We start from the raw sequence: 27224 nt of genomic DNA on the forward strand, positions 1-27224 counted from the left end.
TCCCGGCACGTGTCACACAGCTCCCGCCGCCGCCGCCGCCGTGCAGGTACACACACTCAACACACACACACACACACACGGCTGAGAAAACAAAATGTCCACCACAAGCTCGACAGCTCAATTTGTGCATTGAGTAAAGAGGCGCCAGATAAACAATTACTCCCCAGCTCAAATGGTCTATAAATGCCCCCCACACACACCCCCCCATGCATTCAGCCACAGCGACGCTCCATGAATATGGATTCCCCTCCTCTCCATGTCTGATGGGCACATTCTGAGCCTTAACAACCATAAAATCCATTTCAACACCTAATAGGATCAACTGGATTGTTGCAGCCACGTCCTCACACATGTCACTTCACATGATCATACGCTGGAGATTTCCTCACAGTGGAAATCTGCCCCAGCTCTGGAATATCAGATGAGTCCATTTCTACTACGAGACCGAAACGCGGCAGAAGAGTTGATTTCAAAGTTAGACACAGTTTCTCACACTGATTATTATTCAAATCATACAATTACATGTTTAACACTGGGATTAGGAGATAATTATATCTCCTTGCCTTGTGACATGCTGGAGTGTGTGGAGCTGTTTTATTTAGTGCAATCACACACACACACACACACACACACTTGTTCTCCTCATCTCAGGGGGTCTAACAAATGTGCCCGTTACACTACTGTAAAATAAAAAAGAACAAATATCAGAGACACACACACACACACACACACACACACACATGCACTGCACTTTTGTTTGGACTGTTGTGTGTGTGTCGTGTGTGTTGTGTGTGTCGTGTGTGTCGTGTGTGTCTCTGCAGGTCAGTGGCTGACATGATACTCACCTCAGCACATTCACTGCGAGCCTTCAATCATTTATAAGCCCTCAAATTGCATTTATACACGTTTACCCCAGGACTCGACACAACCCAGAATAAGACGTAAATAATTGAATATTCAGGCTACAAATGTATTAAAGTGAAACTTGTGTGTTTATGACAGTGAAGGCCTTCACACATCACTGGCAATGTGAAGAATTCAGAAGGGAATTTTTGAGGAACCCTCACAATTCACATTAAGTGTTGAAACATTGTGAGGAGGAAACAGGTGGAATGAGCAGAGCTGAGCTTCACTTAAACAACACTGAGGAGACCAGAGGAGACAAAGTTAAAGGATATTTGTCAGACGGTTGGAAGATTTGTGCAAATTGGCTTCTATGAATATTTAAAATGTGTTGCCAACGATGTGTGACCCGACTGCTCAGATGAGTTCTCTAGAGAGACGAAACAAAGAGGGGGAAAAATATCATTTCTGTCACTGGTGTGAAAGCTGCAGCAACATTCAAACAAGATCAACGTGAGAATAAAAAACAAAAACACTTTTGGGAGGAGGCGTGACAGTGATGACGGTGCGGTATAAAGTGCTGTGTCACTGTGTGTGTGTGTGTGTGTGTGTGTAAACATGCTGTAAAACACACTGCTGACATGTTCAATATAAAATGGAGGATTTCTTGGGCTCATGTAACTGTAACTGTTTCTCTGCAGTGACTGAGCTGTGCTTGTTGACACTGATGATGATGATGATGACGATGAAGATTGTTTTAAAACTGACCAGCGATAAATGCTTCATTCTCCTTGTAATTGTATGTTACAACTGTACATATCAATAAATCCCTCTGTTGGAATTTGAAATGTGAAATGAGACTTTAATCAGCTCTGAGTTAGAACAAGTGTTTTTTTGGTGTTGGTAGAAACACAGACTCAGGCCTGTGACTGTGGACGGAATGTTGAAACTCGGAGGAATGAGCTATGGACTGAAGCCTAAACGCTTTTTGGTCTTTTAAAAATCTCCTGGATCACACTCCAGAGGATCCTTCCAGCAATCCCACAGACTAACTCAGAGATTAAAAAAATAAAAGCCATTTCTTCCTCCTCCTCCTCCTCCTCCTCCTCTTCCTCCTCTCAACACCAGGCTGCTACAGTAAGAAGAGAAAAAGGCTCATGCATCACTTTCCTTAAGTGTGTTTGTTTAGTCTTAAAATCACAGCCTGTTCTTTAACTTGTTACACGGTGTTACATCAGGATTAAGTGATGAGGGAATAAAAAAAACACACCGACCTGACGATCCTTTACTTAAGGGAGCATTAGTACTTTATTAGTACTTTTTAATGTAATGTCATGTATTTCATTTAATTAAATTTTTCTATTCAAAGTGAGAAATTCGGCAGCCTAAGAACAGCAGTTTAAAATAATGGATTAAAGAGTTAAATATATAATTACTAAAAATGAAAAAAGTACATCCAAGCATCGCTGAGGACACATTTCCATGCAAACCCAAGCAGGTCAGATGTTAGCGAACACAAAGATTTCTGCTCCAAAGGAATCATTTTCAGTTCATGAGGAAGCAGGAGGAAGGAAAGGAGGAGAGGAAATGGACATGGGAAGGTTCAAATATTTGAATATCTTGCTTTATGTTTTTAAGTTTGTGCTTCGTGCTCAAGGTGGTGAATAAACTATATTATCTCATTACAATTATTTGACCTTTTTTCAATTTTAGATACATGACTTCACTGGAGAGGAACATACGACATTACTTTTATTAAATGGACTTTTTATTCAATAGCTCTTAAAAATGATTATTCTCTGCTGATACTGAGAAACTGTCCTAAAATTCTACAGAACAAGTATAATAATAATAAAAAGAATTAGATCACCTGTGTGAACTCAACTGTCCAGTCATGTTTTCTTTTTTTTACAGCTCAGAAAACTAAAATTAGATTATATTTTATCCAAGAATAACTATTTTCACTTCCTGCTTTTCCAAAACGCTTAAAGAAATTCTTTAAACTAAAGTGTAGCTTCACGTTAGTTGTAACAAATGTGCTTTATCGGGACTTCAAGGTTGAAACATAAACTTCATTTCATTTTATTCTAATGTATTAATTCATTTAAAGCATATTTAGAAATGACATTTATTACAGTAAGAAGTCTAAAGCTTTAAATATTTCATATGCAGTTATCGAGCTGACTCAGGAAAAATCACAACCATAAATGATTTTATTCTGGATCATTTGATAATTGTTGTTCCTCTGAAAACTACTCAAACACGCTGCCTGTGGACTTTAGGCTGAAAACTGTTGGTGATATAATTAAACAATATATTATATATATTTAAATTCCCTCAGCTCAGTTCAGGACGGGTGTTTGCAAAAAAATGCAGGGATGAGACTTCTATTTGAATATAATCATTTTTATAATCTATACAATCTGAATTATTTTTTATTAAAATATAAAATACAGAATATAGATGAAAACCTCAAAATAAAACCATCTCTCATGTTTTTTGTAAGATTGAATTTACTTTCATAGAGAAACAAAGAAACAAGACCATTGACATCACATTTAACCCTAACCTTAATAATTAATCAATGATCTAAATAGTTGGCGATTCATTTCATATTTGTTTCATAATTAAGTTTAATATATTAATAATCAGATAATAATTGCAGCTCTAACTAAATAATATTTCTGATTAAAAGTGGGTGGGTTACATGTAGGTGAGATCATATCACATTAATTATTATAAAGAAATACCAGTGAACGTGTGTCTCTGTAAATGATCTAATCTCATTTGATGGAGTTAAGACAGAAGTTCCTGTTCCTGTGTTAACGGTGACTACATGAAACTGTGTGTATCACTCTGTGAGATACTGGCACACAGACGGGATCCTTCCAGCTCATGACTATCAGGAAAATCACCCAGAGCTTCACACCATTGTTACTCACACCAGATAAATGAGCCCGTGTCAGTGGCTATTTACATCCTCTTATCACCATGCAGCACATTAGCATATTACATCCTATTTCATTTAATCCCCCGTCCTCCGAACACACGCACACACACACACACACACACACGCACACACACACACACACGCACACACACACACACACGGAGCGTCTTAGTGCTTTGTATCTCATGTAATCCTGTTATAACAACAGTCATTAGAATCCTAAACCCAACCCTGCTGAATCTCTCTCACACACACACACACACACACTCACACACACACACACACACACACACACACACACATAAAGCATTCCCTGGCCCATTACCCTAACCTTAACCATCACAACTAAAAGCCTAACCCTTTAACCCTTTAACCCTTTAACCTTTAACCCAAACCTAATTCTAACCCCTCACAAGCCCTTGAGTATTTTGGCTGCTTTATCACGTGACTATGTTTAAACTACAGTAATAATATAGAAACACATACATCACAGTTCAAAGCTCATTTTTATGAAACGGTCTAATGTTGTGACTTCTGCACAATTATTGTTACTTTATATCACAAATGTTTTAAAGCCTGAATATGTGACACCATGGGTGCACCTGCGGCACAGATCCGTGCCTCACAAAATGTTTCTTTTCCAAAGACACACACATAAAAACACACACACACATACACACATACTTGACAATAATTTCAATGAATATGTGACAGTTAATTAACCAAAGTGCTGCCATATGTTGAAATGCCATGTAGATATCAATATATGATGTTTTTTTTTTATTTTATTTGAATTTTTCATTAGAATATGTCGTCCCAAAAGACACAAGCATCTGCAAATAACTTCACTAAATAAGTAATAAAAGAGAGTGATGATGATTATAATAAAAATAAAAAGCAATGAAGAAAGAAGGAACGACGGTTTCTCAACTTAACAGTCTATTCATTTAGATCTTTCCCAGGATTAAGTAGGTTACCAACATCCCTAAGGTTACAACAGGTGATTAAAAGAGTCCACATTTCTTCATGTGGTTACTTTTAACAATAAATGTTAACTTTAATAACTGTCAACCCATTTCCAGGCTTTTATTTTCATTCAGTTATTTTTTTTAAACAAAGCTAACATTTTGAAACCGCACAACAAATGAAGCTGAACAGTGTTGTGATTCTTATAGATCTTTGACATCATTGACCATTCAAGTCTTTCTCCATTATCTTGCACACTGGGTTTGCATTTCTGCTTCCCCTCCTGACTGGTGTCACTCCTTTATTACAAACTGTCCTCCACACCACCACTCATCACATGTGGGGTGCCACAGGGTGCAGTTTTAGGCACCCTTCTTTTTTGTCTTTACAAACCCCAACATTAACTTTTCAGTGTCACGCAGACGATACTCAGATCTACAGTAAAACATGCTATAAAGTCAGAATGTTTTTGTTATTATTATTATTATTATTCTTCGTATTATATTATTATTGTTGTTGTTGTTGCTATTATGATGATGATGATGATGATGATTATTATTATTACTGTTATTATTATTATTATTGTTATTATTATAATTGTTATTAGTGTTATTATTATTATCATTATTTTTCAATCAATTTACAAAATGCAGATTTAGTGTGAGTCTCCACGTAAAAAGCACTCGATCAGACCGGGTCACTTATTTTGGTGCTAGGCCACGGTGCTAGCCACTAGCTTATGTGGGCCTAGCCGTAGAACACTTCTGCGCCTCCTCTATTTGCCATTTTTAAATCATCGTCATTGGCTGATTATTATTGAATCAATCAGATATTACACATGACGCATATCTGGAAATCAACAACATATTGGCTGACCTCAGCATCAGAATCGGCCCTTGTTTGACCTCTGTGTGTGTGTGTGTGTGTGTGTGTGTGTTTGAGCTCCACAGCTGTGATCTCAGAATGAAGGATCAAATCTGTGGATAATTCACAGAGTTTTGTCCAAACTGCATTTCTTTGTGTAACTGACAGCATAAAGCAGGTGTTGCAGCCTGATTTTCAGGCCACTCATTACTTATTAAGCACACTATTAAGGAAAATTGATGGTAATGATGGGAAGGATAGGACTCAGGCTCATTTGGCAGAAATGCCACAGGAAATATTCGGCTTTTGTACCAATTAATTATGCATCATCTTTACTTTGCTCTCTCTGTGGACTGAGACTGGTGTAATGTAGCAGAGCATCGAATGGGCAAAAGTGCAAAGAAAAATCTGTATATGAATAATATACTGGAAGAAATATTCTAATATATGAAAAACCCTTTGTACAAATAAAATGTTGGAAAAAAAGGGAACATTTAGTAAATGTAATACTTTATTTATCTTATATAGATAAATAAGAAAGGATAGCACAGGAAACTCAAATGTTTACAGAAATAACACAAGGCACAAGATATTAATAATACTTTGACTCCAACCAACAGTTTCATATACAGAAAGTCTAACAGTGATTTTATTCAGTGATTTTGAGATGAATGAGGAAATTGCCAGTAAAGGTTTTTTTTTTTGTTGCAGTCAAACTTACTAAAATTGCACATGTTTGAATGTGTGTGAGACATTGTTCTTGTCAATGTCACCTCACAGCAGTTCCATCCATATTTAAGACAGAACCTGTGTGAGCAAAGGTTACAGTTCACCAGTTTCATCCAGTAAATCTACATTTGTAATGAATTCATTCATTTTATGATTGATCAACAACTCTGAGCAAATGTGTCAAACTCACGGCTCACGCAGAGTCGTGGGACACATCCGGCCCACATCCGGCCCACCATATGATTGTGTTGGGCCTGCTCCTCCAAACGTCACGTTATAAAAGAACTTAAACCAAAAATAAATGTAACAAATGAAATGTGGACTTTGAAAACACAGAGGAGGGTAACAAGAGTACAAGAGGGCAGCGATGTTGTGGCTCAGATACATGTGACTGCGTGTCCTGTTCTGCTGAAATACAGCCGAGGAAATCCGCTCAGACAGAAGGAAATCACATTACAATACTGATGATTTCAGTGGACAATAATTCATAAACTATTTACTGCTAATATTTACCACTCTTTCACATTTATGATCTTTTGTGAGTACTTCAAACTGATATGTATACAACTTTGGAACAATTGTATAATGTTGATATTTAGCCCTTTTGAGACTATTTAATGTGTAAATCAATTCATTTAATTATTTAAAAAACTATAGTATTTTAAATGTTGATCTATAAGCTATTTTTAAAACTATAAGCTTGCTTTGTTTTGTATTTATTTGACCTTGTCTGGCCCTCGACCTGGACACAGGTAAAATGTGATAATCCTGTGCTGAAGTTTAGAGAAAGATTTTTTAAATATACATGTTTGATACTATTCCTCTGGTTTGACCGCTGTACATTTAAACGTGAGTATAATGAATGAGTTTTTGCAGATATACTCCAAGATGAGTTGAGGTTAAAAAAGAGAACATTTTCGTGTCATTGTATAAATAACACAGATCCTGAAATCATTACTTTCTCATCCCACATGAAATATAAAGTATTTCCATTTTGTTGTATTTATCACCATGTTGATGGTAAAAAGACCTGATTGGGAGTTAGAGGAGGGAGAGCTAAAAAAAACAAACATATACAAATAAACAACAATGTCCTGGAATTGAGCAAGAAATTACTGGATAAAAAAAAAGAAATTTTATTAGTGAGGTATGATTAAAAAAATCGTATTATTTGTATTCCATTCCAAGATCACAGACCAATTAAAATTCTTAAAATCTTCTGCGGCCCTAGATTTTTCCACCTGTGCACCTGCTCATCACCCTCACGTCTGACCAAACATGAAAGATCCAGAATGGAAAAATCATTTTTATTCAGCAGGGGTTAAAGAAAAAAATAATTATACCTATTGTTACATTATTTATTTTGTTTTTTTTCCATCCTTGGGTGTTTGAAAGGGACTTGAAATGAAATGTGTTATTATTATTATTATTATTATTATTATTATTATTACCCCAAAATGAGCCTTTTATGTTTATATCAGTATTGCTGGTGGTCCATGTTTTTACAAACAAAACATCATTTGAGTTTGATGCTAACTGAAGCCAAGAGGCGTATTAAGCTGAAACTTCACCAATAAATGTTCACAGTTATACAAATCCATCTTTAATGGCTACATGAAATATGATGTGGATATAATATCATTGATACACAGTTCACAACAAAGAGGTTCAATAAAAGCAAAGAATGAGACTCACTTTGGCAGCCATGTTTTCTCCGTGTCTCAGGAAGGTTGTTGGTGCAGTGAAGGCTCAGCTTAGTCCAAGTGTCAGCGACACAAACACAAACACAAACACGCTTCAAGATAAACTGAGTTATTCCTGCATTTACAGTCATTCCATTTTGATTTTCTTATTTATTTTAATTATTACATTATTTTGATTTTGAGTCAATGTTTATTTCAATATGCAAAATAATGTCAAATGTAACAGAGCATTGAAATAAATTAGAGCGGATATTCTAATTCTAACAGGGACGACAACTTAACATGACTGAAACATTAACAGTTGGTCAGATACGTCACACAGCCTAAAATACATCGTCTCAAACTGCAATACAACTTTGAAAACGATGAATTGATCAGCCCTGCACTGTGTGGAACAAACCCTGGTTCACCCTGTGATGAGCACGGCCCAGGACAGTGAGCAGCAGCAGCAGCAGCGGTGGCAGCAGCAGCGGTGGCAGCAGCAGCAGCATCGGCAGCATTGGCAGCAGCAGCATCAGCAGCAGCAGGAATCAGAGGAAGCTTAAAGGCCCTATAACTGAATCGTGATATCAATTCTGGCTCTGTTCCTCCTCTCTCTCCTTCTCGACTGCTTCCAACCCACCCACCGACCAGCAGCATAATGTGATTTCTGCCAACAAGCGCTGTCTGCAGTATTAATCAATTGGAAATGTGCTGCATTTCCTCTCATCCTGAGACAAAAGTGCAAGCAGCATTCTATCTGCTTCGCTCTCTCTCTCCATCCCCTCCTCATCGCTTATTTCTTCCTCTTATTATTGACTCTAATGAAGGACTTGGTTGAGCTTATACACAAAATACAATGCAATTAATAACTGTGCATATATATCTCCCTCATCCTTACCCAGCTCCCTCATGTGTCCATAATGCATCTCTTTCGCTCTCTTTTCCCATTTGTTTTCAGAGGCCAAATAGGGGATGAGGGCTACGCTAACAGTATTCCACACTTAATAACACCGGGGTAAGTGGCTCTGCTATCATGCTATGTGCTGGCTCTCGTTTAAACAAGGGCCGCTATGAAATGTATCCACATCAGTGGCTCCAAGACAGGGAGCTAAGCAATCTATTTAAAAAGCAATCTATTTCTCGCTGTCGTGGAGATTGCACAGATTGAATGGGGGAGTCCGATTCTCAGCGGACGGCCCTCTCCATCCCACCCTCCACTCTCCTCCACTCTCCTCCTCCTCTCTCATCTCACTGCTCCTCTCCAACTCCTCTGCTCTGCTCTGCTCTGCTCTGGGCAGAGGAGAGCATGAATGTCTAAAGTGTCCAATTAAAAGAAATAACCGGAAAAAAAAGGATGTGAACACATTAACTTCATGAACACACTCTAACACGTTCACAGCTGTAAAATCTTTCACCAGAGCAATGAGCGTCAACATGTCACACAAATAACAACACACACACACACACACACACATTATCCTGAACTTTAAATTCTTGGCACATAAATGGATACATAAACTTACATGTTTTTATTATTAACTGGAAAAAGTGTTTCCAGTGTTTATTTGTTTTGTTTTTTTAATACAAAGGACTAAAAATGAATAATTTATTTGGAGATTTATCGTGACATTTATTATCTTTTCTGAAGTTTAAATATTAAGTCTATCTTTGTTTTATGAACGTGTCCCCAAACCTCAACACAACATGACAAATATGCTAATATCCATTTCTTATTTAACATATCACTTGATTTATAAAGACAGAAAGAGATTTCAATCATTTACACACACACACACACACACACACACACGTGCCCTCAGCATCAACAGCAATAATCTGAGGTGTTGTCTGTCTGTGTCGCCGTGGTTACCTACTGCCAATAGCAACTGTATTAGCGGCTTGACTTTTATGATCCTATCTGATGTACAGTTGATGTTTATAGGGTTAAAGATCACACCCTGAATGGCTGTGAAGCTCCACTGATGGACGTTCTGTCCTCACCTCATCAGCTCATCATCAGTTTTCCCAATAAATAACAACAATTCTTGTACCTTTGTTTAGTTTTAATTTTACATTACATTACATTATTGTTACATAATTTAATTGTAACTGAGAAATAAGTGGACATATAAAGACTAATAAATGACTTTTAAACATGACAAATGTGAACACATCCTGTCTTTAGCTGATCTATTGTGTCATGTGACAACAAAATAACTGTAATATTCATTGACATCTCTGGCCACTCCCACAGCAGGTGCTGATTCTCTCTGTAACCTTGTCGTGTTATCCACTGCTTTGTTTCCAGCTCTCACTCAGGTGCACTGGCTATAGTGTCACTGACAGAAGTGATGGTGGATGCAGGTAACCATGGAGACAAAACGTCATGGTTTTCTGTCCTTGATGAGCTCAGATATCCAGAGGGAACTCAAGTGTATGAGATCTTGTCTGGACGAGGAGAGAAGATCCCGACTCTGCAGGGAATACAGTACTGTTGTCCATCTGGACCTGGAACCATCTGAAGAATTTCTATGAGGAACTGAAGAACCTGTCCACACTGACCTCTGAGTGACGGTGTCCATGTGCAGCAGAGAACATCCAGACAAGTGAAGTGAACTGAAGTGAATTCTAAATCTAAATGTATCTGCCTGGCTAATAAAGGATGAATCATTGTGATCAGAGGTCATAGAGAGAACATACCTGCTAACAGTTACCGTTACATACCATCATCTGCAATGATTATCTGGGACTATTAGAGAATATACGTTAAGATGTAAAGTCATAAAGTGCAGACAAACTGGTGGTTGTTTTCCACTTAACAGCTAAATATTTGGTCTAAACTCTGGGCTCGACTGTCTGACCTAAGTCAGTGGATTTTAGCGACTGAGGTTTATGATGATGATGTGAACTTGTTACTCATAGCCTATATAGAGACACACTACTGTTGCTTTGGTGTGCTGGGATTTAAGTGACACTTCAGGGCTTTTTTAGGTGTAGTAGTGAGGAGACTGACACACCGTCAGCCTCAGGAAGAGCCACAGACGGACAGAATCACAGACGGACAGACGCCTCGGGAAGAGCCACAGACGGACAGACGCCTCAGGAGGAAAAGTCACAGACGGACGGACACCTCGGGAAGAGTCTCAAACTTCAGTTTCCAGTGCAGATTAAAACATACATCGTCATATTCTTACAGTAAGGTTTTAAAGCAGGAGCAGATTTTACTGAACAAGCTTTGATAAATCTAAACACACACACACACACACACACACAGCATCTACATTTAGCACTTTTTATATCACACATTATTCCCACGTTATTCACACATTTGGGAAGAAGCGTCTAGCTCAGGGCCACATCAGCACGTAGACTACTGGAGCCGGAGATTGGACCCCCTAAACTTGTAGTTGTAGGATGACCCGGTCTACCCGTTAATCCACAGCTGCCCTGCTGTGTCTGCGCTGTCATGTTTCAGTGAGAATGAGCCTCAGAGTCTCAGTGGTTACAAAGATCATTGTGTCCACTGTGTGTGTGTGTGTGTGTGTGTCCACAGTCAGTCACTGTAGTCTCATGCTTCCACTCACTGAGGACCCCACACCTACTCTCATCAGTGTGCCCACATGCATGCAAACTCGTGCTCTGATGTAAACAGTTGTGAGAATAAAGTGTAAACGTCTGTATACTGATTTAAAGAGACACACACACACACAGTCACACACACACACACACACAGTCACAGTGTGTGTGTGGAAGGCTGGTGTCATGAGTTGGCACACGAGCGCTGGGCCACTGTCACCCACTCAGTGATGTGCCGTCACCACGTTGTCGCCTGTTGCTCACAGTTTGTGTCACACTCGTCTCACAGCTGTTGCCAGATATTTCACAGACGCACAAGTGGAGATGTTGGCTTTGTGTTAACAACAGGTTAGCTGCTCGCTGCAGAAGGCTTCACACTGGGGATCAGGCTGCATCTAAAAAAACACATCCAAACAATCTGGGTTTCACCTAATAATCTAGAGGAATCTCAAACTAACACACCTGAAAAAGTTGATAGAATGACACTGTGACGAGTCCTATTTTCAGGTGGCAGTCGACCAGTCACTAGGCAGATTAGAGCTGTCGTAAAATCCAGTTTCTTTCAATTCAGGCAGCTGAAATTCTCTCACAGCAGCACTTTGAAGCAATAATCCACGCCTTTGTCACCTCTCAGCTGGATTATTGGGATGTTCTTTATGTGGCGGTTAGTGGTTCGTCCGTTGCTCGTCTTCAGATGGTGCAACACGTAAATATTTCCCCCATTTTAGCTTCACTCCACTGTCCGTCCACACATTTTAAAATGCTTTGTTTTTAAATCCCTTCATGGCCCCGCCCCTGCCTCTCTGGACTGATCTGCCGTCCACATTATGTTTCATGTCTTTTTACTGATTTTAGTTGTTGTTTGGAGCTTTTATGTCTTTTATTATTCTGTACAGCACTTTGGTCCACTGTGGTTGACAAATAAAGTTGGATTGGACGTCACACTCGTCACTCTCCTGTCGTTTCCCTACTGTCTTACAACCACGACAAGCAGGCACCTGTGTGTGCGTCACACACGGATGAGGTTTATTAGTGGAGACAAATGTAATAAACAAACAACACATTGATACAGTTTCCTATTGTGAGGTTCTTTATTTCAGTAACCACATTTTACTGAGTGTCACCTGTGACACAAAAACATCCCTCATTGTCGATGTAAACGCAGAGCTGTGGTTCTGATGGACTGGACGCGTGTGTCGATGTAAACGCAGAGCTGTGGTTCTGACAGACTGGACACGCGTGTCGCTGTGGTTCTCTGAGCAGCTCAGAACTCATTTTTCTGTTCTAAGCCAATCAAGCACAAGACGATATTGACTGAACCCGACCTGAACATCCTGTATTTTTTGTCTGAGCGTGAGAATAATAAAATGTCAGCATTACTCACCACTAACAACTTTTCTCCCTTCAACGTGTTAATTATGTCAGTGATGCTGCTCAGTTTAGTAACTAAGACATCAGGGTGAATTTTGTCATGTTTATGTGAGATGTTAATATAATATAATATAAGCTGGTACATTTCTACGGTGGCCGACGGGGTAAACACACTCCAACTTACTGTAAATCCCTGTGTTAAAATTCAGTGTCAGGTAGTTTGACTACAGAGAAACGAGTGTTGGATAGCTTGACGACAGTCACATAACCTCTTATTAAAGGTCTTTTAATAAAGTAACAATGAAGTAGTCCCCGAGCATTGTAACGGCCGCTCATATAGCTGCACGAAAACCAGGCTCCCACAGACCGTTTTTGAGTCCGCTTCAGTTGGCAAAGAGAGGCAAACACAAATGTTTTGACACTTGTTAGTGTTTGGGACTTGCTGGCGTTTTGGGACTTGCTGGTGTTTTGGGAAGCTTGTTTGTCCTCGTGCATGTGTTTGGGGTCGTTGCCGTGTGTTTGCCGCTGTCGGCCACCGTACATTTCTGTCCAGATCCAGTGGATGAAAATGTAAACATTTCAGGTGCCAGTATGTAAAACGCAGGTGACAGAGTGTTTAAGCCTCAAGCAAAGGTGTGCACTCTCTGTTCTGGTATTATTTTGTTTTTGTTAAATGTTTTAATTGTGTTAATTATTATTTTTAGGAACCCCTTAAAAACAATATGATACAACCCCTGTTTTAGGAACAACAGGATCTTATTCCTAATAAAAGAATTCCGTTTGCCAGCGTTTGCCACACACATTAATGCATGGCCAAATATGGACCTTCTTTGTGTTGTTCCAGATAAGAAAAGATGGATAACATCCAGTGTGTCATTGTGAGCACTCATTAGTGCCAAGTGACCCCACTTCCAACATCCGTGTTCCCTATAAAGTGATGACGACAGATTGACTGACAGCATTGTTTGCAGCAACACAAGAAACAATATGATGTGTTTAATGTCCTTTGGGATAATAGAGGTCCTGAATCGCTGGCCCCATTATTCTGAGCGTCTGGAGTTTAAAAGTTTGGGAACCCCTGAACCGGACCATTATAAATGCATCAGATCTACACTTAGTCTGGTCTGGTGTCTGACTTATTTGTTTTCACCTTTAACGGTCTGCTTTACTCTCTATAGCATCAACGAGGCAGAGATTTCTGCTCTTTTTCAGAATCCACAGTTTCAACAGTTATGTCACATTCAAAGTCACTTAAATCATCGTTCCTCTGAACTCTGATGCTCCGTTTGAACTTCAGCAGCACACCTTGACCCTAGTAACAAGTCTGTATGTCAGTGTTTCTGTCACCAACATTACTGTGGTTACTGTGTCAGCTTGGAAAAAATGACACACTTCATAGATATTCCCCAAAGAGGAAGTGAGTTTGTTCCTCTTGAAAGCATTAATTTCTCCAGAGGATAACGGCGTGAACATCATGTTATTTCTGTGGTTACACATTTACAAGAGGGATATCTTGAATATCTTGCTGTCATACTTACCGTGAAAAGGAACTTGGGGTCGAGCATCCAGGCAAACAACACTAATCACTTCAAGTGGGTGAGATTTTGGTGAGATGATGAACAACAGCAACACCAACGGCTTTGTTTCCATCTGACACTGGCGAGTTTGTGCAACTGTGTTAAAATTAACTGTTTTTAGATTTAGAATTATTCTTTTTTTGCCTGAAAAAATGTCATTATTGTGAAAAAATATTTGATACATGTCAGGCAGCTTGTTTTGGAACCTGCTGCTTGTCAAATGATCATTTCAGACAAAATTCATTCATGGAACAAAGGCTGAACTCGTAGCACTGTGGTCTTACAGTAAAAAGACTGAAGTGTACGAGTGTGCAAGTTCTCCCTGTGGACACGGTGGTTCTTTGCTTTTCTCCATGCAGAGGTGAACTGGGCTGTCATGACACGGACATTACAGTTCACTGTACACCTGATTCAAACCAATGGGTCATTATTAGGCTTTGGCAGAGCTTGATGACGAGCCGACCATTTGAATCAGGGCAACATCTAAAACATGCAGGGCAGTGGGTCCCTCAGGACTTCAGTATTTTATATACTAAATATAAAAATACAAAACACAATACTGATGGCGGACACCGTGTTTACATTCTGGGAATGAAGTCTCCTCCCCCTATGGGTGAGTCTAAAAAGTGCAGAACTGGCGTCGTTTCAAACCTTGAACCGACGTTTGCTCAACACTGAGTCAAATGACGAGAACGTCGTAGGGAAAATTGATTTTTTACAACTCAGTGGAAAACTGAGGGAGGGAAGCACAATTCTTAAAAAGTACTACTGCTATTCTAGAAATACAAAGCCTCATGCAAATCAGTGAAGTATTCCTTTAAATGATGTTTCATGTATTCTATATTTAAGTGGGAGCCAGTGAAGTGATTTTTAAAAGCCTCCTGTTGGAGCTGGTTCTAAGTCTGGCCCTGCACTTGGAATTCACTGAGGCTTATGGATGTTTTCATGAGTGAGGTGGGAAAATAACACGCTGCAGTGAACTAAACCAGAATTATACAAGTCTTTTTTAAAAGTGTTATTGTCTTTGCTCATCTGATGAGAGAGAACAGAAAGTTTGATCCTAAAATGAGAGGATTTTAACAATATGTGGATTCACCAGGCGGTCCTCAACAAATAACATATCCATTTTCCTTTTTTTAATAAAAAGTTATTTTATTTGCATTTATTCTGTATATATTTATTTATTTTAATTTTTTTTACGCTGCTCATTTGAAAGGAATTAACCCTTAATTATCTATTAATCTTCCACAACATTGATTTTGTTAATTTACCAACTGTAGAAAGAGGTCAGTCCAGAGCACAGTCATTTACAAGTCACCTATAATTCCATTTAAATGTCCAAAAAGGATTAAATGACACAAAGTGGTGTGATAATTCCAAAATGATACATGGACCTTATTTAGCTGAATATTAGCAGGTTATTTTCTACTAACTTCATGTGTTTTGTTACGTCTACATTACAACACATGCCTGTATTTTCCTTCAGTTTCAGGTAAATACAAAGAGCTTTGCTGACATCTTTCAGCACATTTGAAAATGCTGGATGATACGATTGTTGAAGTAAATTAATATTTAAGATGGACAACATGTTTTTTTCCATGTACTATTTGAGCTTCTGTATAAGTGCCCTTTGCCTACTTGAGTACGTCTGTGCATCTTTGTATATCTTTGTTTGGTCAGTGTTGGTCAGTTAACTTCACTGGACCAAAATCACAGCTACATTTCATAGTATGCCCTGAACATATTAGCTTATTGTTTATTAATCATTTAAATGTACCACAAAAATAATTTAGTGCAGGAGTGTTTTTTTTCCCCGTCCACACAGAGCAGTAGTTAGTATTATAAAGGATGGCTCTCATGTGGCGTGAAGACAGTTATTAAATCATAGCTTATGGAACACAATATGGCCTGCATATTCAATATCTTCATCAAACAATTACTGGGCCTTTGTTAAATTGGTTGGCCAACTAATCTGGTTGAGATTAGTCATTTGCCTGAGGCCTAATTTCATGTAACGTGATATTAGAAGCAATATGACTATTTAGAGGTGTCACTGTAGCTTTCAGACGGCTGCTATTGTGTTTATAATAGGAAGGAGGCATTATTTAGATGTAATGAGGGAGGTGAGGAGACATTATATATAATGGCTATCTATTCTTATCATCATTTAGAGGACTCCTGAGACATTTAGGACGCATGTGTTAGGTCTTTCCTTGTTTCACAGGATAAAGAGAGAGAGCGCTTTCCGTCTCAATATCTTTCCGTCCATCATCAAATTTTTAGAAGATATAGCAGCTAATTAAAGTATTTTGTTTTTTTCTAGTGTGGTTTTGTGAGGTACTCACACATACTCAGTGCTCCCTGAGCTGTGTGTGAACCCTGCTGTCCCATATGCAGAGAACAGCATCAAATAGTCCCCAACAATCCCATAAAAACAGAAATACCAGCAAGGACACACTGAAAAACTGATTTTTAGCCATTTAACAAATGGCACTGATTATAAAATGTTCACCTAATAACTTAACACAATAATAATAACAATAATAACTTAACACAATATGTTTCCAGCCTTAGTTTGACGTTAAAAAGCCTTTTCTGACTAGAGACTGAAGTGTACAGTAGAGGCAGCAGGCCCATGTCAGAAACCTGGACTGACAAACAGACTGTGTTGGGTCAGAGACAGTCACACACGTGTGTTTCTTAAACATTAAGTTTGGTAACAACCAATAACACAATTGAATGGGACTCAAACCCAAACATCCACATTTCAGCCTGAGAAGCAGTTGATAGCAGTAACAGAGACAGACCACCTTACTTCAGACTAGTGTGGCCTCTGCTGAATTCACTATACTGTCACAAAACACACAGTCACCCAAAATCAACTGAGGTGTTTCCTTCGCTCGCAGCTCTGCCACCTCACAGGGATTAGTTCAAAGGTACAGCATTTCTCCCCCTGAGCTCTGGCTTCATGGTTTACCGGCAACTCAGCCCCCTAACAAGCCCTGACACCGTGCAGGCTGCCAGCTTCTACTGCGGCACAAATAGCACCAGCAAAAGCAGCAAACTCCGAGTGGTGTTTAAAGACTGGAAATAGAAGAGAGAGAGAGAGAGGGAGAAGAGACGAGACGTCTTTGTGTGTGTCAGCATCTCCAGGAAATCGCTTTTCTAATCTGTCGGCTGTTAGGACTACTATGCTACGCCCACTGTAGGACATACACATAAACACACACACTCAGCAGTACACAACAGCACACATGAACTCAGACTGATGCTGATTTCTGGTTCTGGCTCTGTGATAGACCCATTCATCATGGAGGCAATTGGGCAGTAAAGCCACCATCCAACATGACACTTTATTCCACTGCATCTGCAGTAGCTTTTTTTCCTGTACCTGAAACTGCCATAATATATTTGTATTAATACACTGACCTCAAATAAATACAGTAAGCAAATGTGGACCAGGTGGATCAGGTCGGTCCAAGTTAAATTCATCATTATACATGACATCATTTATATATATATATATATATATATACATATACATATACATATATATGATTATTTCATAACAATAGGAATACAATTAAGTTAAATTGGCCAATAAAACCAGAAGAAATTAAACATTAATTAAAAAAAGGTGAATGTCCAGGTGGTAAAACACTAAAAAGTGAGGTCACAGGTAAAAAAGACCACTGATATCGGAATCTCTTTTCCAAGAGCTCAGCGCACACGTCACAATAAATACCAGATTAGATAGGAGACAGGTTACGAACAATCATTTTGAGAAAAAAGGAAAAAAAAGGAATGTAAGCGTGTACAATGTAAGCGTGACATTTGGTGGGTTGAGGTCACAGTAATAAATTCAAAATACAGGCTCTGTCTCTTTCTCTGTCTAATAACATCCAACAAAACGCTCCAAGTGAAATCAGTTCAGACATTTTCAGTTCAGTGTGGGGAGTTTTCCATGCACAGGGAGCGGCAAAGCTGAAAGCTCTTTTCCCTAATTCTGTTCTAACACGTGCAACAGAAAGATGGAGAACTTCAATAGAACGAAGAGAATAGTGGGCTTTAGTGTGCAGATAAAGAGAGCCAAATAAAAACGGACAGCCAAAATGAGGAGAGGGAGGGACAGGCCCAAAACTTATGAGAAAGGGAAACTGGTCCAATGCCACTTTATCACAGTTTGGGTCTCAGTGTTGCTTTTTGACGAATGAGTCCTATGAACTATTTTACACTACAAGACACCGGCCACAAATAGTATGAACACATTTCAGATTTGATCACCAAATCTCAGCATTTATATCTATAATGAGATCTTCAGAGGTAGATGGTTGACACAACACAACATGTTGAAATGCGATGGTGGTTCATCGTGGACTGTGTGCACAGGAAAATATCATGAGACAAAGTGGAATTCAAAAGTCTGGAGCTACTTTTCAGCAGAGTGTAAACAGCCCTCATGTTGTTGTTGTTGTTGTTTGTATAATCACTGTGATTTGGTCCACTGACCTTGCAGGAAGAGGCAGCACATCATCATCAGTGGCTTAAATGCCAAGTCACTCAGTCACTGGGCGCAGCTTCCTGTGGTCACACACACACACACACACACACACAGAGACGCATGGAGAGAAAAAATATGAAGACTTGAAGATGACATGGTGACAGGGTGAGGGCTATAAGCAAAAAAGTAATAATGTTGTGATGGAGGTTTGTCCAGACAGTGTGTGCTGTCAGATGTTAAGGCCTTTAAAACCAAGTAGAACAACATTTTGCAATTATAACAGACAGATAAATATAATTAAGAGATTTAAGACTAATTTCTTAGTTTGTTCTCTCTTAAAAGCAGAGTAGTAAAATCAGAATCTAAAATGATATATGAGGTTACTAAATGTAAATAATTAAGTGTAGAAAGTACTGTATAAGTCAAATAAAATCCTATTTAAAATTTAAACAAGGTTAGAAATTCAAAATGTATAATAAAACTATACTCAATTTTATCATCAATGGCTACATTTTGATAATGTGTGATAGTTTTTTTTATTGTGATACTAAAAGAACTGAAATGCTCATTTAGCTAATTTAGATAGTATTTGTTTGCCTATGTGAATACTGTAGCGGCGCTGTCCATGGTACTGATAAGGAGCAAGCTCTAGAAAACGCAATCTCATTTGAGATTGTGTTTGAGTCTGGAAAGGGTGGAGAGTTGCCTCCCACTTACACCTTAAGAGGCGTGACCAACGGACGGTGATCAAAATGCCTCTGTACACAACTGGACAGACCTATAACCAATCAGAGTGACTGAAAACAAACTTACTTGCTGTTGTTTTCTAGGAGCGATGGCTATTTTTTTTGTTGGAGATGTGTTCTGTCCTCACAGAGACAACATTTTAACGGACTTGAATTGGTTTTTTTTTCTGTGTAGCCATATAATGCGATACTTTAGGAGAACGATGACACCATATTCCTATATTCTCTTGTGCTGTCATTCATTATCTTGTGTTTGGAGATTGTTTCACAGTGTTACCAACTAGTGTCAATGGAAAGTAACTGAAGTCAGCCTGAAAAGACGCTAGATATCACTGGAACACGTCATGTCTTCAGAGATTTCATACATTTCAGAGATTTTTATGATTCAAAGTGTTGAATCATAAAATAAAGAGAAAACAAAACCTATTTTTACTTGAATAAACAAAACAGATTAGTGATTGTTCCACACACAGTCAGCTGCACTGAACATCCACAGCTTGCCTGTGACTCTGTGTGTGTGCGCTGTGTGTGTGCACTGCGCTCACACAGCTCTTCTGTGTGTGTGTGTGTGTGTGTGTGTGTGTCCGACTCTCCACCCACAGTAAATATAGTTAGATGGATCTCACTCGTGAAGTTGTGCATTTCCTTCTATTTAGGTTTATGACAGAAAGTCGGTAGATTTGTCGTTAGTCGCTTCTTTTAAAAAGAAAAAATAAGTTGACTGGGGTCTGTAAAATCGTAACGACACAGCGTGAAGAAAGCCAGGAACGAAAATAAGGAAATACAATTTGTTTTTTACCAAAGTAGTGCATTTGTTGTCTACATGAAAATGCCAGGGTAACATTGTGATCTTTTTTCACTCTTTTTTTCCCCAAAAATAGCAATTCAGGGCTCCCAAAGGCTCTGTGTAGATAAAAAGATCAAATATGATAAAAAAATAATAATTTAGCCAATTCTCCTGAACTTGTTTTCATGTGTACGACCCCTACACTGTGTTAATGCACATAGAAAACCTTCGTCACTCTCTGTGTGAGCAGCAGCAGAGTCACATCAGTACAGAATTATCACACAATGATTATTTCCTCATCTTTAACGCACACCGCCTTCTCAGACATTTTTGAGAGGGGGAGTGAGACCTTTTAGGTTCTGTGACATATTAAAGTGCTACAAGCCATGTGACTGGGTGGGTGGCAGTGGGTGATGCAACAGAGCAAACCACACAGCGAAGCCAATATTGATGTCAGTGAAGCCAATATTTCAATTTGATGTGTCCTTAATCTCTGATGACATATGATGACCATTTCATGTCTTGATAGAAATTAATTTCTTACATAATGTACATTTAAAATACCATAGATTTTCTCTTTAAGTTTTAAACTGGGTTCCCTTTTTATGCACTTGATTTTCTGTTCTTTAAAAATCCAATTAATGATTGTGTCTCTGATTCCAGAATGAACCTTTTGATTGTTAATTTTAACCACTTAGGTATTCAAGTGCATATCTGGATATTAAGGACAGAAGAGAAATGTAACCTGCCAGTGGGGGGGGGGGGGGGGGGGGTTAAGGGAGCTGCCGAGCAATGGTGCAAACGTCAAACCTTTTATTAGTGTCTTCATTTGGGGACTGGTGACAACAGTGGCACGACCTTTGCGGAACATTGGGCACTTAAGTCTGGGGGATGGTGGGTGGTGGAGTGCCATGGATGACTCCCTGCTGCTGCTGCTGCTGCTGCTGCTGCTGCTGCTGCTGTTGGAAATATCTTTTGCAATCTCATAATAATAGCTATCTTTGGTGCAATTAAATTGTCCATTTTTTCCCCTTATGGCCTTCACCTCCTGTCACCTACATGCCTCAGTTTTAATACCTAGCACAGATACGGAGAAGAGAAGAGGGGGGCGACAGGAAGGAAGGATTCTCGGACAACTGGAGAATATGCGCAGGTAGGAGGGGGTGCATGAGGAGAGGGAGGGTGAGGTCAAGAGAGAAAGAGAGGGTGAGACAGAAAGGGTGAGACAGGCCTTTTGTGCATGCAGATTAATTAGAATCCTTCTGGGCTGCCATTAGAGCTCATTAAAAGGAGCTACAGCCATACAGGCATCAAACAAAGAGCCAGGACTGAACCACGATACAACCCCCACCACTCAGAGACACAGTGTGTGTGTGTGTGTGTGTGTGTGTGTGTGTGTGTGTGTGTACTTGTATGTATATACCCTTATGATGACTATTCATACTTATAAACCAAAGGAAGCACTTTCTGTCTGACTTTCTGCCATACATTAAAAGGGCTGTTCATGGGCTAGGACCTGGTTTTAGGGTTAGTATTAGGTTTATGTGAAGATTAGGTTTATAATAAGTGGTTAGATATGGTCAAGGTTTGTGTAAGAGGGCGAGGAAATGCATTTCATCCGTGAGTGTGTGAATATATCTGCATGTGCATACTAATGTTGATGTTTGTGCAGAATATTTAGAGCCACACTGTACTTGTGTGTATTTATAAACACATGTATATGTTACACCTAAACTTGCATCTTATGTTTGTTAATGTGTATTAATGTGTATATTTATGTATATATCATTTTGCATTATGTATAACCTCATGAATGCATTAGTGCACAAACACTTCATCTAAAGTATGACAAACTACGAGCATATATATATTTATGCATGTGTGTGTGTATATATGTATATATATATACATATATATATATATATATACATATATGTATATTTATATACAAATAAATTGACATATATAATAATGTCCACACAAATTGTCTGTGTGTCTTTGTATGGGGGCAATGAATGGTATGTAAATGAAACATTATGTTAATAATGTTTCCCCTCTCTTTTTTTGGCAGTGTCTCCACAGGCCCTGTTAGCATTAATGATGTTCCCCCAGCTAGCTGACTGAGGCTCGTCCATTGCCACTAAAGGGATGAATTAAGTCTCTGAATCCCAGATCAGATCCTTGTTCATTTTCAGTAAGGACTGGACTGGGGTTCCAAATGCATTAGGAGTGTTTATAGGTGCTTATTAGTGGGCGCCCAGGTGGCAACAAATGATAATGTATATCAGCAACGTAAAGATCTGGAGTTCTGCTTAGACAATGAAAATAACATCCTCTGTTTTTTTTGGGGCAAAAAATAGTTGGTCTTATATTCAGACTATTATAGTTAGTTATTATAGTTATTTTAGCTTTATATTCTTTTCATTTGTGCCAAATGTCTTTGGTTGCTAAACATAATATCTTCTCTCAGGCACCTCTCCAGTGATGCAATCAGAGAAGTCTGTGCTTTTTTGTTATAGTGACACTGTTTATCATTTATGATGCTGCTTGCATTATATTGCCCAGTGTTGTGCAAATTAATTGTCATTCAGTGAATAACAAGTACACAAATCAGTTTACAAAATATTAACAATCCTTGTCTTTGTTGGTTTTCTTCAACACAGCATCCATCCATCCATCCATCCATCTCGCTTCAGGAAATGTCTTCATCCATAAGAAACCTCCAATGACTGTAAAATTGCTGAAGTACATATGCCAGGCCTGTATGTGGCGCTGTAACGCTGCTACACCAAAAAAAGCATTTGAAATCAAATCAAAACCAAACAATAAAAACTCTCTTTTTATGCAAATTGTGGCCACAAAATGGGTCCCGACATCAGACAAACAGGTGTCACTTCTGTTGTCTTTGTTTCATTGAACATATTGATTCAAAGAAAAGATAAGTGTTACAAACTCTCACAAGGATTGGACCCAAATGCACAAGGCCAGAAACAGGAGAAGGGTTTTAAAGAGATTTATTGCCTTTAACAAGTAAACAAAGCGGGAGCTGGAACGCCTCAGAAAAAGCTAAACTAAAAGTTAAACTTGACTTTAAATAACAGAGAAACAAACAAGAACATAAGCTACACACCAACACAACAAAAGATCTCTTATGTGGTTCAAAACCTGAAGTGGCACAGACACTGACAACACACAAAAGACACACTGGCAACACAACATGGGAGCAGGGAGTGTATATATAGGGAGTGAGGGTGAGGAGCACCAGGTGAAAACTATCAGGGAATCAGACGACACAGAACAAGGCAGACAAGGTGCTCACAGGAAGTAGAGAAAAGCCCTTACCAAAATAAACAGGAAGTGACACTGAACTAAAACTAACACAACAGACGGTGCAGGACAATAAGTTTGGCTTTGTTTAGACTGCAGCCCAAATCAGATTTATTTGGAAGTCAAAAAAAACACAAGATCCAATTTTTACAAAGCTGATTCAAACCACATGGAGGTGGTTTTGAATGTGATTCTGATCAGATTTTTACAGATCTGTTTCAATCTGAATGATAGGATTCTGAGTCTCAGCTTCTACCAAATCCATTTGTGTTGTTGTGAGTTGTCAGTCTGTTGCTACCACAGAAAATACACAAGTGCTCTATTTTAGCACAAACAGGACAGGAAGTCAAACACTCATACAACATTAATTGCTTAATAATCACTTAGTTCTTCACTTTGACTATGAACGTTCATAACGTGAATGCAAGGCCACTTTTGTGATTTTATTATCCTAAGCTTAAAAACAAAAAGTCAAACTGGTTCCAGTAACTATATATGCAAGTTTGTCCAAGAGTAGTGAGTAATAGTGAGCTAGACCTAGGATGATGTATTAGTATACCTACAACATGCCTGCTAATATAGAGGTAGCATCCTTCCTCAGCTGGGGGTATTCAGGGGTAAATGCAACAACCTCAGTGCAAATTCAGGAAGGTGAGAAATGCAGTGTCATTGTTGTTTTTCCGCAGTTTATCCACCCTGTGCTAATCCTTATTAAGCAGAGGGTGATTAGCTATCCTACAGAGCCACCCCACTGCTTGGATTAAGATTAGGAAGTGTCCAGTGTTGACTGAACGGCTTCTGCTGTTTACCATTTGCAATGTTGCAGGTGCAGTAACTTCATATTCATTCATTCATATTGAAGCCATGGACAAAATAATGTGACAGGCCCTCACTGTTATTCACCATCTCGACCCCCTCTGTTCTGTCTCTCAGCAGAATCCATGTCACTCCCTCACGCAGCAGAACATGTCCTGACAAATCTATCTAATGTTAAACCATTAGCAGCAAAATATGACAATAAGTTCACTGCTTCATGTCGCCATCAGACAGAGAGAGATTCCTCAGAGAAATAGGAAAATATTTTTTTGTAATTCCTATTAATGCACATGAATAGTGAAAGTATGTTTACATTCCATTTGTAGTTCACAGTAAAACAACAGTATCTGAATGTAACTATGCTTCCTCTGTGTCAACTTTGCTTTAATACATTTGAACATCAAATATTACAAGCGACTTGTGTTTTAATACGGATTCAACTACGTTCCCTCTCATCTTCATCATTTAGACTTTTAAAACACTGACCGTGTCTGGCCCAGTAGTCCTCATAGAGACCAAAACCAGGTCCCAATAAAGCACAACCTCATTTTGACGAACTGGTTAAGTTCCGGGCTAACATTTGAATTGTGGTTAAGTTAAGTTTAGGGATTAGGGAGAGGCATCATGAACTGATCATAGTTAAGGTTAAGGGTTATGCTTTGTGTCGGTGGTACAAACAAATGTAGTGTCCCATGAAGAATAGCTGCACAAACCCGTGTGTGTGTGTGTTTGTGTGTGTGTGTGTGTGTGTGTGTGTGTGTTCAGAGCTTGTGCCAGCTTACCTCAATAAGCAACATATTGTAGAAAGCTTGCCAGTTGGCGGGGGTTGATGCAGGGCCATTGCCTCTGATTATCTTTAACATCTTGCTGAGTGCACTACACTGTGCGGCTGGCACAGTTTCAGCCACATACTCACACACACACACACACACAGATATGTGGCAGTGTAACCAGTGGACTGCTTATTACTTTCTTGGCGGATATAAACAGGAGTTTTCATTTTTTTTTTTTAAATAAATCAACAATAATGATTCTCTCTTTCTGTGTGTGTGTGTGTGTGTGTGTGTGTGTGTGTGAAACATGAGGCATTGAGACATATTCACTTGTGTCAGTGTTTTCTCCCACAGTCCAAAAACATGTAAGATGGGGATTAGGTAAAGTGGACACAGCATGAATGGTTGTTTGTCTCTATGTGTGGCCCTGTCCAGGGTGAACCACGCCTATCGCCCTCTGTCAGCTGAGATTGGTACAGCGGCCCCCGCGGCCCTCCTGTGGAGGATAAAGCAGTAGATGATGGATGGACGGATTTCTGTCAGGGGACCAGTGACAAGGTGAAACAAACAAATAAGGAGCTTTTCTTTCACAGCTGATATGAACCAGGAAGCAAATGCAGTTTTGAAAGGTCTCTTGCTCTTGAAAAACAGCATTTTCAAACTTTCAAACTGAGCAATGTGAATAAAGCCATAGTCAATGTTGACTGTGCCGTGAACCAGCCTGAGACGCTTATTGTCACTGAAAACATGACTCCAATGCCAGAGGGGACACAAGGAAAATCTGATTCAAACCACGTAACCACAGAAGCTGCTCGTCTACTCCTGTGTTATTTGGTCAAATTGTGTCGCTTAGTTAAATGTGAATAAAACATCTCAACACTGAAGTCACAAACTAGCACATTTAAACCCACTGATGAAGGCAACAGTGTATCAGCCATTCCTGTGAAATCACTTTATTTCTCCATGGACTTTGGAGCAGCAGGAGCTCACAGCATAGTCACACAGTAGTTGTGTTATTACGTCGCACAAACACAATTCAAATAACGTGAATATCCCTTTAACTCCCAGAATAATGTGTGTGTCAGTAGAGTTACAGCTCCCAGCTGAACTCTGTCAGTGGAGCTTTTCTGTCTCCATGCGCTGTTATCACAAGCATTTCTGGGTCATCAAGTTTCTATTTCCTTTCCACTTCATTTAACTTCCTATCTCATTTGGAGCTAATTGTTTTCCGACCACCAACGTGGCCAGGGACCCTCAACTATAAGACCAACAAATTCATTTTTGGACCATAATGGCACCCAGTCACTCTCTTGCCTTCTCTATCACACACATGAACGTGTCCACCAGCCATGTTTAGGTTATACACTATGTTTTATTATCTCTCATTACTGTTCCACAGGGAGAATGATATATACCAACTCCCTGTAAAATAAGAAACAGTTTTCACTTAATTTGCAGCTGCTCGGGCATTCTGGGATTTAGGCAGGAACTCTGTGATTATCATCGTTTAAATGAAGGCAATAAACATTCTCCATAATTGAAATTAAAGTGCTGTCATCACAAAAAAGGGATTTAGCCGGTGAAGGTTCTCTGTCATTCAGGTCATTGTCACCAGGAGTTCGCTCTCGAGTTCGACTGAAGACCTTTCACTTCTCATTTAAGAGGTTCAAAATACCCTGAATTACACCAGCTCTCCTGTTGTTTTTGTGTGGT

The sequence above is a fragment of the Solea solea genome, chromosome 1, assembly GCF_958295425.1.
Source record: "Solea solea chromosome 1, fSolSol10.1, whole genome shotgun sequence".
NCBI classification, from domain to species: domain Eukaryota; kingdom Metazoa; phylum Chordata; class Actinopteri; order Pleuronectiformes; family Soleidae; genus Solea; species Solea solea.